Below are 17,266 nucleotides of genomic sequence, written 5' to 3' on the forward strand. Positions count from 1 at the left end.
TCGTACCCATAATCAATAGCATATATCTCGAGGAACTGTGATCAATTTTCTTCTCTAAACTCGTTGAGACCATCCAATAAATGCATGTTTGGGGATCAAGGAATGATATTCTGCAGTTGAGAAACAGTAATCGAAGTACATACATCTTTGAGAGTCGCACGTTGTTACCTGGTACGACACGACTGTTTTCGTTCGTGGGTGATGGTTCTGATAGGTTACTCTTACTCACTCTACATTCAGTAAGGTATGGAGCGAGCTATTTTGCTAGTCAACTCTAACTCAGGAGAAGCTGTTAACTGTAAAAGTCATACCTTTTCCTTCCCTCATATGAAAGGTTTCTGTTGGTCTGTTGAACAGTCTCGACCGTAGGACTTACTGCAATCATCTCAGGAGTCACCTGCGTGCCAGTCTGTCGGACGCTTTGACATTAAAAATTCTGTTATAGTGACACTAACCAGGAGTGGGTAGAAAGGAGGGTGGAAGGCTATCCGAAACAGAAAGAGATCTGGGTAAACGAAAAAAGATGACTGGCTGCATATCTTTCAGGATGAACAGATCATTGTGATGTAGTGCTTAGTCTAAATATCTCACTGACTCAACTTATGCAGAGTAACATTTGAGACTGAGCGTTTCACTAATATAGGCAATGACAATGAAGCCAGTGTATGAAAATTTTCTTTTCTTCTCTAAATGATGTCGTTACCTCAAGAGACTACATCCATCTAATTCGTACACTTAAACTCGACAAAATCGAAAAGCGTATATTTACAATCGACTACAAATGATACATATATTTTGGAAGACCACGTCTATTGCATAAAATCAGAGTCTGCTAAATCTAAAACAAACATATAAAATCCACCTCAACAAAAACCTCGAGTGACCTACTCTGTACATATACCTTGTACTACCTACATGATGTCTTACATACAACCAGGCCTGTCTACATGCATCATCTAACGCTCACATACATTATCAAGATCGCTTAATTGTTACCAAGATCGACTAAATCATTTTAGTTTGGAATATATGCGTATAGAGTCGGCTACCTGCACCTAGAATTGACTACATGTGTCTAAAATTCACCACATATATATGATATTGAACAAAATCACTTAAAAATGACTGTCTGATAGCCCACTTCATGAGTCTAAAATCAATATGAATCTTACCTGGTCCATTTGAATATTACTAAATCCATCTGAAATAGTTATATTTCTTCTAGAATGGAGAACTTGCATCTAGAATCCCCTCCCTACTCCTTGAATAGACTGTTTGTGTCGAGGTCTTGTGTAACCGTGCCTGAGTGAGGCAGAGACGTGGTCGCCTTCATCCTGCCTCTCCAGAGCCTGACCTTGTCGCCGGCAGAAGGAAGTAGGCAACGTTACGGGTATCGGAAATCTTTGACTGTATTTTCCACAAGACCCCCACCCCCCTCCCTTCCTCCCTCCCTCCCTCCCTCCCTCGCCCCCTGAGGAGGCCATCGGGGATCAGACTCAAGCGCAAAGGAAAGGGCACCTTTCCCATCTTCAGCTCTTAAATGATAGAGTCGGAGGGATAAAGATTTTTGACTGATGGTAAATTATGCAGTTTATCGTTTTAGTTTTCATTGTACGTATTTCTGTGTGTAAAGTAATCGCTTGTGATACATCGACTGAGTCGGAATTAAAAGATGTGAATAAAAGATTTTGTTACCTCACTGACCTCAGGATCAGAGTATTTTCTTTCATCTTGAAAGGGATCTGCTATATCTTTGTCGCTTAAGTTAACGAAGAGATTTTATGTTTCCTAGAAAATCTCTACTGAGCATCGTTTGAGCAGAGGAGATGACAGTTGTCTATTCGCAGTTGGTATTGCTGAGCGGACACTGCGCTGAGCAGCCCAGCAGTAGAGGCAAGAGGGACGTGAGACGCAACACGGACGACCCAACTATGTAAGGAAAGCGATCCAGCGACGACATTGACAACCGAACTCTGCAGGGGAGGCACAACCTAGACGATCAGGCTCTCCTAGGGAGCCAAAATCAAAATGACCAGGGGAGGCACAACCCAAACGACCAGACTTTGCTGGGGAGGCACAGCCAAGGCAACCAAACTCTCCAAGGAATGCACAACCCAGACGACCAGACTCCGCTGGGAAGGCACAACCAAGACGACTAAGTTCTGTAGAGGAAGCACAACCCAGACGACCAGACTCCGCTGGGAAGGCACAACCAAGACGACTAAGTTCTGCAGGGGAGGCACAACCCAGACGACAAAACTCTGCAGGGAGGCACAACCTAGACGACCAGACTCTGCAAGGGAGGCAAAACTAAGACAACCAAACTCTGTAGGGGAGACACAGCCCAGACGACCAGACTCTGCTGGGAAGGCACAACCCAGACGACCAAACTTTGCACGGGAGGCACAACCCAGATGACCAGACTCTGCTGGGAAGGCACAACCCAGACGACCAGACTCCGCTGGGAAGGCACAACCCAGACGACCAGACTCCGCTGGGAAGGCACAACCCAGACGACCAGACTCCGCTGGGAAGGCACAACCCAGACGACCAAACTTTGCACGGGAGGCACAACCCAGATGACCAGACTCCGCTGGGAAGGCACAACCCAGACGACCAGACTCCGCTGGGAAGGCACAACCCAGACGACCAGACTCCGCTGGGAAGGCACAACCAAGACGACTAAGTTCTGCAGGGAGGCACAACCCAGACGACCAGACTCCGCTGGGAAGGCACAACCCAGACGACCAGACTCCGCTGGGAAGGCACAACCAAGACGACTAAGTTCTGTAGAGGAAGCACAACCCAGACGACCAAACTTTGCACGGGAGGCACAACCCAGACGACCAGACTCCGCTGGGAAGGCACAACCAAGACGACTAAGTTCTGTAGAGGAAGCACAACCCAGACGACCAGACTCCGCTGGGAAGGCACAACCCAGACGACCAGACTCCGCTGGGAAGGCACAACCCAGACGACCAGACTCCGCTGGGAAGGCACAACCCAGACGACCAGACTCCGCTGGGAAGGCACAACCCAGACGACCAGACTCCGCTGGGAAGGCACAACCCAGACGACCAGACTCCGCTGGGAAGGCACAACCCAGACGACCAGACTCCGCTGGGAAGGCACAACCCAGACGACCAGACTCCGCTGGGAAGGCACAACCCAGACGACCAGACTCCGCTGGGAAGGCACAACCCAGACGACCAGACTCCGCTGGGAAGGCACAACCCAGACGACCAGACTCCGCTGGGAAGGCACAACCCAGACGACCAGACTCCGCTGGGAAGGCACAACCCAGACGACCAGACTCCGCTGGGAAGGCACAACCCAGACGACCAGACTCCGCTGGGAAGGCACAACCCAGACGACCAGACTCCGCTGGGAAGGCACAACCCAGACGACCAGACTCCGCTGGGAAGGCACAACCCAGACGACCAAACTTTGCACGGGAGGCACAACCCAGACGACCAGACTCCGCTGGGAAGGCACAACCCAGACGACCAGACTCCGCTGGGAAGGCACAACCCAGACGACCAAACTTTGCACGGGAGGCACAACCCAGACGACCAGACTCCGCTGGGAAGGCACAACCCAGACGACCAGACTCCGCTGGGAAGGCACAACCCAGACGACCAGACTCCGCTGGGAAGGCACAACCAAGACGACTAAGTTCTGCAGGGAGGCACAACCCAGACGACCAGACTCCGCTGGGAAGGCACAACCCAGACGACCAGACTCCGCTGGGAAGGCACAACCAAGACGACTAAGTTCTGCAGGGAGGCACAACCCAGACGACCAGACTCCGCTGGGAAGGCACAACCAAGACGACTAAGTTCTGTAGAGGAAGCACAACCCAGACGACCAGACTCCGCTGGGAAGGCACAACCCAGACGACCAGACTCCGCTGGGAAGGCACAACCCAGACGACCAAACTTTGCACGGGAGGCACAACCCAGACGACCAGACTCCGCTGGGAAGGCACAACCCAGACGACCAGACTCCGCTGGGAAGGCACAACCCAGACGACCAGACTCCGCTGGGAAGGCACAACCCAGACGACCAGACTCCGCTGGGAAGGCACAACCCAGACGACCAGACTCCGCTGGGAAGGCACAACCCAGACGACCAGACTTTGCACGGGAGGCACAACCCAGACGACCAGACTCCGCTGGGAAGGCACAACCCAGACGACCAAACTTTGCACGGGAGGCACAACCCAGACGACCAGACTCCGCTGGGAAGGCACAACCCAGACGACCAAACTTTGCACGGGAGGCACAACCCAGACGACCAGACTCCGCTGGGAAGGCACAACCCAGACGACCAGACTCCGCTGGGAAGGCACAACCCAGACGACCAGACTCCGCTGGGAAGGCACAACCCAGACGACCAGACTCCGCTGGGAAGGCACAACCCAGACGACCAGACTCCGCTGGGAAGGCACAACCAAGACGACTAAGTTCTGCAGGGAGGCACAACCCAGACGACCAGACTCCGCTGGGAAGGCACAACCCAGACGACCAGACTCCGCTGGGAAGGCACAACCCAGACGACCAGACTCCGCTGGGAAGGCACAACCCAGACGACCAGACTCCGCTGGGAAGGCACAACCAAGACGACTAAGTTCTGCAGGGAGGCACAACCCAGACGACCAGACTCCGCTGGGAAGGCACAACCCAGACGACCAGACTCCGCTGGGAAGGCACAACCCAGACGACCAGACTCCGCTGGGAAGGCACAACCCAGACGACCAGACTCCGCTGGGAAGGCACAACCCAGACGACCAGACTCTGCTGGGAAGGCACAACCCAGACGACCAGACTCTGCTGGGAAGGCACAACCCAGACGACCAGACTCCGCTGGGAAGGCACAACCCAGACGACCAGACTCCGCTGGGAAGGCACAACCCAGACGACCAGACTCCGCTGGGAAGGCACAACCCAGACGACCAGACTCCGCTGGGAAGGCACAACCCAGACGACCAGACTCCGCTGGGAAGGCACAACCAAGACGACTAAGTTCTGCAGGGAGGCACAACCCAGACGACCAAACTTTGCACGGGAGGCACAACCCAGACGACCAGACTCCGCTGGGAAGGCACAACCCAGACGACCAAACTTTGCACGGGAGGCACAACCCAGACGACCAGACTCCGCTGGGAAGGCACAACCCAGACGACCAGACTCCGCTGGGAAGGCACAACCCAGACGACCAGACTCCGCTGGGAAGGCACAACCAAGACGACTAAGTTCTGTAGAGGAAGCACAACCCAGACGACCAGACTCCGCTGGGAAGGCACAACCCAGACGACCAGACTCCGCTGGGAAGGCACAACCCAGACGACCAGACTCCGCTGGGAAGGCACAACCCAGACGACCAAACTCCGCTGGGAAGGCACAACCAAGACGACTAAGTTCTGCAGGGAGGCACAACCCAGACGACCAGACTCCGCTGGGAAGGCACAACCCAGACGACCAGACTCCGCTGGGAAGGCACAACCCAGACGACCAGACTCCGCTGGGAAGGCACAACCCAGACGACCAGACTCCGCTGGGAAGGCACAACCCAGACGACCAGACTCCGCTGGGAAGGCACAACCCAGACGACCAGACTCCGCTGGGAAGGCACAACCCAGACGACCAGACTCCGCTGGGAAGGCACAACCCAGACGACCAGACTCCGCTGGGAAGGCACAACCAAGACGACTAAGTTCTGCAGGGAGGCACAACCCAGACGACCAGACTCCGCTGGGAAGGCACAACCCAGACGACCAAACTTTGCACGGGAGGCACAACCCAGACGACCAGACTCCGCTGGGAAGGCACAACCCAGACGACCAGACTCCGCTGGGAAGGCACAACCAAGACGACTAAGTTCTGCAGGGAGGCACAACCCAGACGACCAGACTCCGCTGGGAAGGCACAACCCAGACGACCAAACTTTGCACGGGAGGCACAACCCAGACGACCAGACTCCGCTGGGAAGGCACAACCAAGACGACTAAGTTCTGTAGAGGAAGCACAACCCAGACGACCAGACTCCGCTGGGAAGGCACAACCCAGACGACCAGACTCCGCTGGGAAGGCACAACCCAGACGACCAGACTCCGCTGGGAAGGCACAACCCAGACGACCAGACTCCGCTGGGAAGGCACAACCAAGACGACTAAGTTCTGTAGAGGAAGCACAACCCAGACGACCAGACTCCGCTGGGAAGGCACAACCCAGACGACCAGACTCCGCTGGGAAGGCACAACCCAGACGACCAGACTCCGCTGGGAAGGCACAACCCAGACGACCAGACTCCGCTGGGAAGGCACAACCCAGACGACCAAACTTTGCACGGGAGGCACAACCCAGACGACCAGACTCCGCTGGGAAGGCACAACCCAGACGACCAGACTCCGCTGGGAAGGCACAACCCAGACGACCAGACTCCGCTGGGAAGGCACAACCAAGACGACTAAGTTCTGTAGAGGAAGCACAACCCAGACGACCAGACTCCGCTGGGAAGGCACAACCCAGACGACCAGACTCCGCTGGGAAGGCACAACCCAGACGACCAGACTCCGCTGGGAAGGCACAACCCAGACGACCAGACTCCGCTGGGAAGGCACAACCAAGACGACTAAGTTCTGCAGGGAGGCACAACCCAGACGACCAGACTCCGCTGGGAAGGCACAACCAAGACGACTAAGTTCTGCAGGGAGGCACAACCCAGACGACCAGACTCCGCTGGGAAGGCACAACCCAGACGACCAGACTCCGCTGGGAAGGCACAACCCAGACGACCAGACTCCGCTGGGAAGGCACAACCCAGACGACCAGACTCCGCTGGGAAGGCACAACCCAGACGACCAGACTCCGCTGGGAAGGCACAACCCAGACGACCAGACTCCGCTGGGAAGGCACAACCCAGACGACCAGACTCCGCTGGGAAGGCACAACCCAGACGACCAGACTCCGCTGGGAAGGCACAACCCAGACGACCAGACTCCGCTGGGAAGGCACAACCAAGACGACTAAGTTCTGTAGAGGAAGCACAACCCAGACGACCAAACTTTGCACGGGAGGCACAACCCAGACGACCAGACTCCGCTGGGAAGGCACAACCCAGACGACCAGACTCCGCTGGGAAGGCACAACCCAGACGACCAGACTCCGCTGGGAAGGCACAACCCAGACGACCAAACTTTGCACGGGAGGCACAACCCAGACGACCAGACTCCGCTGGGAAGGCACAACCCAGACGACCAAACTTTGCACGGGAGGCACAACCCAGACGACCAGACTCCGCTGGGAAGGCACAACCAAGACGACTAAGTTCTTAGAATTTTTGAGTCTCCCTTACATTGTCAATTTAGTTTTTGCACACCAGCTGCAGCACATGGAACTGAGACATCAAGATATCTAAAGGAGGAGAAACAGTCAATCGGATTTCCACCAACTGTCAACTTAGATGGTCAGCTCCTACAACTACCAATTCATCTATTGAAGACCCTTGCTTTTATCAGCAGAAATTATAAATCCAAGGCTTTCACGGGCTGTGTATATGCATGCAATTAAGAACAGTCTGCATTTCACGATAGTTTTTGGTGTATACAAGAATATCATCATAACTAGTAGTGATACTTCTGGGACGCTGTGGAATCGATTTCAGTAATGAATGGGTTAAATACACTGAACAAAGTGGAGCTAAGCACCTCAACTGAAGGAGTGCAATGTGTATGTCTATAACTTCACTTCTGTTGCCTTGAAACAACATAGTGGACTTTCTGTTAGAATGATAGCCGAGTGTCCAGTGCAGGAGTTGTCCACCTATATCCATCTTTTGCTAAAATCATACAAAACAACTTGCCTATTAGCAATATCAAATGTAGCTTATAGTTAAAAAAAATGATGTAATTACGCCTTCTGCCCTCGTGAACTGCTGAGATAGTAGAGGTACCGTTGTGTACACTTTTGCCATATGTAAAACCATTAATATTAGGTGCTCTGGTTGCATTTCTCGCACTGTTAACTGTCCACGTCGTTGATCTGTGTTGAAAATTTAAAGGTTGTGATCAGATCAAAACCAGAAGATATATATACACAAAAGCTCCCATCTGCTGGAGAAGATTCAAGGTCTGAACTCCCATCGGACCCTTGGTGCATTTAAAGAAAAAAAAAAGAGGTAGTGGAGGAGACCCTGACAAAATATTTCTTAAAATTCTCATTTCATAGACGCAAGTTAAGGTGCAATAAGAACACCGGATATGAAGGTGACCAGGGAATCAAACAGTCAAAGTGATAAGATATGCCAAATATGAGTAAGTACAAACTAAGCGAGGAACAAGCATATCGAAAGAGGAACAAAGAAACTTTCAAAGAAATATTGCGGCGAAGGCAAGAGATAATCTAAATTATTTCCATGAATTCATCTGGAATAAATTGTTAGCTGAAGAGCAGCTCCTCAAGCTAAGGAATTCAGGAGGAAGAGTTGAAAAGGATGACGTAAAGACATGAGATGAGCTGAAAAATCTAAGAATATTTCTAAAGTGGATTACACCATGACTACAAAGACTGTGAGGCGGAATGAAAAGGATGGATTGGAAAGCATTCAGATTGCTACGTAGGACATAAACAGACTGCTAAAGAACTGTGAATTGTGTACAGTTTCCGGTCCTGATGAAATTCTTCCAAATGTACTGAAAAAGTGTGCAGATACACTTGAATAGTGGACAGGAAAATTTTTCAAAGTATCGTTGGAAAGAGGCATAGCGATAAGGGAGTGGAAGAGGATAAATGTCGTGTTTAGCCTTAAGATAGGGGATCGAGAAATTGTGCTAAATTTCAGACTAGTCTCTGACGACTGTGGTCTATAAAGCACGAGAAGAAATAATCAAAAATACTTGCAATGGATAAATTACCTAAGTGAGTGACAACATTGATTTTGAGAAAGTAGATCGAGTTTTAGAGGTATTTTCGACTTATAATGAGCGAGAGTTCTGCTTCAAACATACAAACAAACAAAGAAAAAACGATGATTGGATTGTGTGTTCGTTGACTGCTAGAAAGCGTTTGATACTCTATTACATACGAGGCTGGTAAAGATGCTGAATTCTTAGGCAGGAACAAAGGGGATACTCCGTTCGATTGAGAATTACCTTAGGGGAAAGGAACAAAGTCGGTGGAGCCTTCTCGCAAGCGGTTAAGGTCATCAGTGATGTGTAGCATAGATGCAGTAACCTCGGGGCTTTCTTTTCTTGACCTATGTAAATGATTTAAGACAACGGTTGGACTGGTATCTGAATACATGTTTGTGGCAGATACGATGGCTAATTTGGAAGTAAAGAATGATGAGGACTGCATCAACTCACAAGGGAACCTCGAAAAACTTCAAAGTTTTAGAAGTGAGTGCATGAAATAAGCTATTGATGAGATTGTAAATGTTGATTGTATGCCTAAGTTTAAAAATTTGTATGATAGTAGAAAGAAATTGATATTGGGTTCCACGGTTCTTCACGTAATGTCTAGATTGGTAACTGAAAACATGTAATTTTGCTCACGTTCATTCTCTAGCTGTCGTTTGTAATGCACCGATACAAGAGCCACTTATCCACAACCAGGCCTCATAGACCTTTCCGTGGTTTCTCTCGGCTGCTACACATGCCCCAGTTCAGTACACTGACAGCACGGCGAACCCTGCCTAACACACCGTTCCCGAGCACGCAATTCAACTTCCAGTTTGTTCAGGCCTCGAGTACTCAAAATCTTTTTTATTCCATCCTTCCATCTCCAGTTTAGTTTTCCTCCCCTTTTTTTTCCCTCTACTTAGGCACATATATCCTCTTTGACATCGTCTCCTCACTTATTCTATCCATCTATCTAAACCATTTCAGCACACCCTTTTCAGCTCTCTCAACCACGCCCTTATCAACACATCTCTTGTACCTTTTTATTACCCGACCCCATCCCCCCTCAACCACGTATTTTCTTCATATGTTTTTTTCAACACATTTACCCTCTCGTATTTATGCATTGTTGTGACTACTATATTTTCAAACATACCTATTTTCGCCCTCTCAGATAGCGATCTCTTTTTACACACTGTCGTCAATGCTCCCAAAACCATCGCCACCTCCCGAGGAATCATCTCCGCTTCCATGGTTCCATTCGATGCCATGTCCAATCTCAGGTATCTAAGACAACTTACTTCTTCCTGGTTTTCTCTATTCAGACTCATACTTCAAGTGAACGGACTCTTTTCTCTGCTACATTGAATAAACTTGCTTTTATTCACAATTATGCTAAACCTTCTTCCGTCACACTCTATCCCAAACTCAAACACCGGGGCGTGCGATCAGTAAACAACAGCTGACTCCCTTTCTAAGCCTCCCAACCTCCTCCTTAACACTGTTGCATTCACCTCCCTCACCATACCATCAGTAAACGGATTTAACAGCCATGGTGACATTACACACACTGTCGCAGACTCACCTTCACCTTGAACCTCTCGCCCTGCTCTACTTACCAACACACTTTTACAGTTTGGGCTGGGCCAAGGCTGTTGGACTGAATCGTTGATCTACCAGACTGTTGGAAGCTGCATCAACATAATCCCCACAGCCTGGCTGTTCTTGTACACTTTGTAGGTCCTTGTCCATTGCAGTCTTGAACTTCTCTACTGTGTATCTCACTCTGTTTCAGATGGTAACTGGCAAGATGTTGAAGAGTTGGGTTCTTGATGTTTTAAGTGTTTTCTCTTTTTACGTACATTGCACCTTCGGATTTCAGAGGTAGTATTCTACAAATTCTTCCATGTTTTTTGTGCTAATCGGATGTTATCTCTGAATGTATTTTGGGAACGGCAACTTTTAGGGTTTCCCAGGTAGAGAGGATGATATCTTTCTCTCGCTTGCGCTCCAGGGAGATTACAACCGCTGCCAGTAATATAATTCCTTTACCACATCAATATGGGATGTGAAAAGTCTCTGAACACTTTCCAATTCTACAATTTCGCTCGCCTTGTAGGGCGATGCTAAATCGCAGCAATAATCAATTCGTGAGAGAATTACCGCCTTAAATAGTATCATTACTTTTTCTTCCCTTGTTTTGAAGGTCTGCAAGGTCCAATCAACCATTCAATTGCTTCTCATTGCGTTCCTCCCAAACAATAGATTCAAGGCATCTTCACCAGTGCAACCCTTTATATGCTTTTTCCAGATCCATAAATGTCTCATTCAAATCCCTCTGTTTCTCTAAGTATTTCTCGCACACATTTTTCAGAGGAAACACCTGATCCACACATCCTCTACAACCATATTGCTCATCCCCAGTCTGATGCCCTGCGCATGTCACTACTCTCTAAATCACCACACACTCATACAACTTACCAGGTACACTCAGCAAACTTATACCTTTGTAATGTGAACACCCACCTTTGTCCCCTTTTCATTTATACAGTTGCACTGAACAGGCATTCCACCATTATTATGGTACCTCACCATGATCTATACACGTACTGAAAATCCAGATTAACTATTCAAGCGTACGGTCATCCCATTTCATAAGAAATTCCACTCCAGCTGCTTTGCCACATTTTATCACTACTCTTTCTCAACCGTCAGCCTCCTAGCTTCCATATACCACTCTTCCACGCATACCACAGGAGAATGCACTTCATTTTCTTTACTCATATATCAGACAAACTCTGGAGTCTGTTTAGTTCCCTGGAAGCTCGTGAAATTCCCCTAGCTTTTCAGCTCCCTCATGATTTTTGCGTCATCTACAAATGTGTTCAAGTAGGAGGTCATACCTTCTTGTAAGTCATTTATACAGATAAGAAATCCTGTGACATTCTACAAGTGACCTAATCTATTTCGAGAAGGCTCCTCTGCAATGTGTCCTTTGTTCCCCTCTGCTAAGATAATCCTATATCCATCAAAGGAATCTTCTTCCTTAGACATGTCTAGTATCCCTTATTCATGCCCAGTAATACAGCTTTTTGATCAGCCTCCCATGTGGTACTGTTAAATACTCTCAGCAGTCCAGGTATAAACAAACCACACACCTTTTTTTCCTTTTTAAAACAGATCTCACTTTCTCGTTCAAATCTAAGACGTTCGTCTTCCGAAAATTACAATGACTCTCATTCAGTCAATTTCTCCTCTGGAGAAATTAAATAAGTTGCTTTCTAAATGCTGTTTGTAGTTGCGTGTGTGTGTGTGTGTGTGATTATCATCTTTCACTACTTCTAGTGTTAAGGGGAGAGACTTTTACGCTCTTGTTGTCCCGTTTGTTTGTAAATACATAATTTTAACTCATGAGTGACACCACATGATTCCATAAATTCCACACTCAGCTTAGTACTCACTCTGCTTCCACTCCTTGTCCAGATACAGCTGTGCCACCGACACTTGGTGCACTCTCTGCCCTTGGTACATCACCTACCCTTGAAGGCACCCTATTTTGCCCTTAATTCGCTGCAGAGTACCCACCCTGACACCCACTCTTGCAACAATCTCCACGCTTAATGCAGAGCTTGCACTATTCTGCCATTCACACAAGGTACAACCTTCATTTTCTACCAACTTTCGGGTAACAACTACCCTGATGTTACCTCTTGGTAAAACACATGCTCTTCCAGCCATACACGATACAATACCTATTCGAGCCTTAGTAAAGTACTCATTCTGAAGCTTACCCAAGGTACAACTTTTACTTTCCCAAATTCCCATGATACAACCCCTACCCTGCAGCACACCTTTGGTAAAACATATGTATTTATAAACCTTTGGTATATGACTAGATCTGTCATTTATCCAAGGTAAATTACCTACGCTGTAATTTCCCCATGGACAACCTCTATTCTCTCATTTACCCATGTCAAAACATCTACTCTGCCATTCACCCATGATCCATTACCCACATTGCCACTAACCCATGATACATCACCTACTCTGCCACTTACCTATGACACAGTACCCGCTACGCCACTTACCTATGATATACTACCCACTTTACGGCTTACCAATGAAACAGCACCCATGATGTCACTTGCCTATGATACATTATCCACCCTGCTACTTACCCGTGATATAGCATCCACTCTATCACTTACCCATGATATATTACGCACTCTGCAACTTACCCATCATTCACACATCCAATTGCCTATGATATGGCATCCACTCTGCCACTTACCCATGATATAGCGCCCATTCTACCATTCACACTTGACATATTACGGACTCTGCCACTCACCCATGATATAGCATCCACTCTACCAGTTACACACAATACACTACCTACTCTGCCACTTATCCATGATACATTACCAACTCTGCCACTTACCCACGTTATAGCATCAACTCTGCCACTTACCCAAGATACATTACCGGCTCTTTCACTTACCCAAGAACTGACTGTATGTGAAAACATATCCGCCCTTCAGCCTTGGCACAAAACTCACGGAACCAACAACTTTTGGAAAAACATCACGAAACCATCCTTCAAAGTGCACACCTACCCTTAGGGCAGTACGTACCTTACCAGCCAATCTCGTTACAGCAAGCGCTCCACCAGTAGTACAGCACTCATTGCTTGGCACAATACGTGTCCTCCCACTCACCCTTGATGGAATACCCATACAGCAACTATCCCTTGCTACAATACTCTCCCTACTACTCAATCTTGGTGCAATCCTCGACCCGCCGTCCATTTCTGATACAACACAGACCGAGACTCTTAATGTAGTACTCATCGTGCCACCTACTCTTGATGCAGCATTCACCCTGCCTTTTTTGATACAGTACTCATCCTGCTACCCACTCTTGATAATGTATTCACATTCTGCATACTCTTGATACAGTACTCACCTCCCACCTGCTCTTGCTACGATTCACCCTGCCATGTACTCCTGAAACAGTACTAACCCTGTCACCTACTATTGATGCAAGACTACTCATTCTGCTACTCATTCCTGATACAACCTTCACCCCTGCCATCCACTCTTGATACAGTACTCACCCTGCCATTCACTCTTGATACGATCTTCACTCTGTCACCTTTTCTTGATACACCACTCACCCTATCGCTCTCTCTTGATATTCTACTCACTATGACACCCACGCTTCTTGCAACTTTCACCATGTCATCAACTCTTGATATAGCCCTTACCCTGCCACCAGCTACTGGTATAACAGCCACTCTACCACCCACTTTTGATGCAGTACTCACTCTGCCACTTGCACTTGATAAATGTCACACTGCCATCCACTCTAGATGCAGCCTTCACCCTCCCATCCGCTCTTGATACAATACACACCCTGCCATCCAATCTTGATACAGCCCTCACCTTACCACCCACTTTTGCTACACTACCAATCCTGCTACTCACTATTGGTAGAATACTCATCATACCAACTGCACTTGATACAACCTCCACACCACCACCCACTCTTGAGACAGTACTCACCTTACCTTTGATACAAATCATCCTATCACAGACTCTTGATACAGTATTAACCTTGCCACCTGCTTTTAATTCAGTTTTCATCCTGTCATCCATTCTTGTTACAACACTCACCCTACCGCCCACTCTTGATAAAGTACTCACCGTGCCACCTGCTTTTGATATAGTACTCATCTTGCCTACCACTATTGATACAGTACTCACCCTACCACACACACTTTATAAAACCTCCACCCTGAAACCCATCTCTGATATAGTTCTTACCCTGCCACCTGCTGTTGAAACACCACTCACACCGCTCACCTTGCTGCCTACTCTTGACAAAGTACTCACCATGCCACCCGCTCTTGATACAACCTTCATCCTCCAATTCACTCTTGAAAAAATTCTCACTCTGCATGCTACCTTAGTCCTCCCATCCACATTAGATACAGTACTCAAACTGCCAATCACTCTTGATACAACATTAACCCTGCCACCCATTCGTGATAAGTACTCATCATACCGCCCTTTGCTTAATACGATGCTCAACCTGCCATCCACTCCTAATATATCACCTACCCTGCCATCCACTCGTAATACATCACCTACCCTGCCACCCACTCGTAATACATCAGCCTACCCTGCCACCCATTCTTGAAGCAGTATTCACCCTGCCATCTGCTTCTAATACAACACTCATCCTTCCACTTTTTTGAATCATCTTTCACCTTGCTACCCCTCTTGATACAATACTTACCCTGCCACCCAAATGATCCAACTTCCACCCAATCACCGACTCTTGACGAAAGACTCAATATCATCAACTCTTGAAGCAACCTTCACCCTGCCACCTGCACCTGATACGGCCTTCATTCTGCCACCCACTCTTGACACTCATTTGATATAACATTCACACTGCCGCCACCTTTGATACAGTATTCACCATTCGTTCTTGAAAACACCTTCACCCACCCTGCTATCCACTCTTAATGCTACCTTCACCCTGCAATTCATTCTTGATACGGTGATCGCACCAACATCCATTCTTGATCCAGTACTCATCCTGACGCACACTCTTGATAGTCAACTCACTCTACCAACTGCTCTTCATCCAACATCAACCTGCCATCTACTCTTGATACAATATTCACCCTGCCATCTGCTCTTGATATGGTACTCACATTGTCATCCAATCGTTACAGTACTCACCCTGCCACCCATTCTTGAGACAACTTTCACTTTGCCATCCACTCTTGACATAGCATTCACCCTGTAGTCTGCGCTTGATATAACATTCACCTTGACACCACTTTTGATAAAGTACTTACCTTGCCACTCTCTCTTCATACAACCTTTACCATGCCACACAGTCTTGATACAACACTAAACCTGCCACCAGCTATTGATATAACAGTCATCCTGCCTTTCACTCTCCAGAGATTACTCACTCTGCCAGGTGCATTTGTTACAAGTAACCTTGCCATACACTCTTAATACAGTACTTATCCTGGCACCCGCTCTTGATATAATACTTACCCTGCCATCCACTCTTAGGACTGCTTTTGCCCTGCCACCGACTCATGACACAACATTCGCCCTGCCATCCACTCATGATACACTCTTCACCCTCCACCTATTCTTAAACAGTACTAACCCTGCCAGCCTCACTTGATAGAATACTGATTTTACCACTCACTTGATACAATCTTCACCCTTCCATACTCCCTTGTTACAACCTTCACCGTACTATCCACTATTGATACAGTACTCCTCCCATACCATTCACCTTTGATACAACCTTCACCCTGTCATCCATTCTTGATAAAGTATTCACCTTGCCACCTACCTTTGATACTACTTTCACCTCTTAACCTGTTCTTCATAAAGTACTCACCGTGCCACCCACTCTTGATACAATCTTCACCCTGCCATCCAATCTTGATACAGTCTTAACCCTGCCACCTACTCTTGATACAATCTTAACCCTGCCACCCACTCTTGATACAATCTTCATCATGCCATCCACTCTTAATACAATCTTAACCCTGCCACCCACTCTTTATACAATCTTAACCCTGCCACCCACTCTTGATACAATCTTCACCATGCCATCCACTCCTGATACATTCTTAACCCTGCCACCCACTCTTGATACAATCTTAACCCTGCCACCCACTCTTGATACAATCTTAACCCTGCCACCTACTCTTGATACAGTACTCATTCTGATATTTTCTCTTGATACAACTCTCACCACGCCGTCCTCTCCTGATAACGTAATCACCCTAACACCCACTCTTGATACAGTGCCCATCCTGCTACCTGCTCCTGGTACAAATAATCCAGCCATCCACTCTTTCACTCTGCCACTCATTCCTGATGCTGTTCTTACTCAGTCGTCTACTGTTGATATTACACCCTCCTCCCCAGCCGCCCTTTCTTAATACAGTACTCACCTTACCACCAATTCTTGTTACAAACAGTATCCTGCAATGCACTCTGGCACCACCCACTGTAGATACTGTACTCACCCTGCTACCCACTTTTGATGTAACCTTCACTCTGCCACCCACTCTTGGTAGGATACTCATCGTGCCACCCTCTCTGGTTCCAATTCTGACCCTGAAACCCACTTTTGATACAGTTCTCACCCTTCCACCCACTCTTTAAACAATATTTACCATCCCGACCTCTCGATAAATATTTCATCCTGTCACCCACTCTTGATACTTCAATCACCCTGCCACCCATTCTTGATGCAACCCTTACCTTGCCAACACAGTACTCACCCCATTACCCTCATGATACATTCATCCTTCTTTCC

The sequence above is a fragment of the Panulirus ornatus genome, chromosome 16, assembly GCF_036320965.1.
Source record: "Panulirus ornatus isolate Po-2019 chromosome 16, ASM3632096v1, whole genome shotgun sequence".
NCBI classification, from domain to species: domain Eukaryota; kingdom Metazoa; phylum Arthropoda; class Malacostraca; order Decapoda; family Palinuridae; genus Panulirus; species Panulirus ornatus.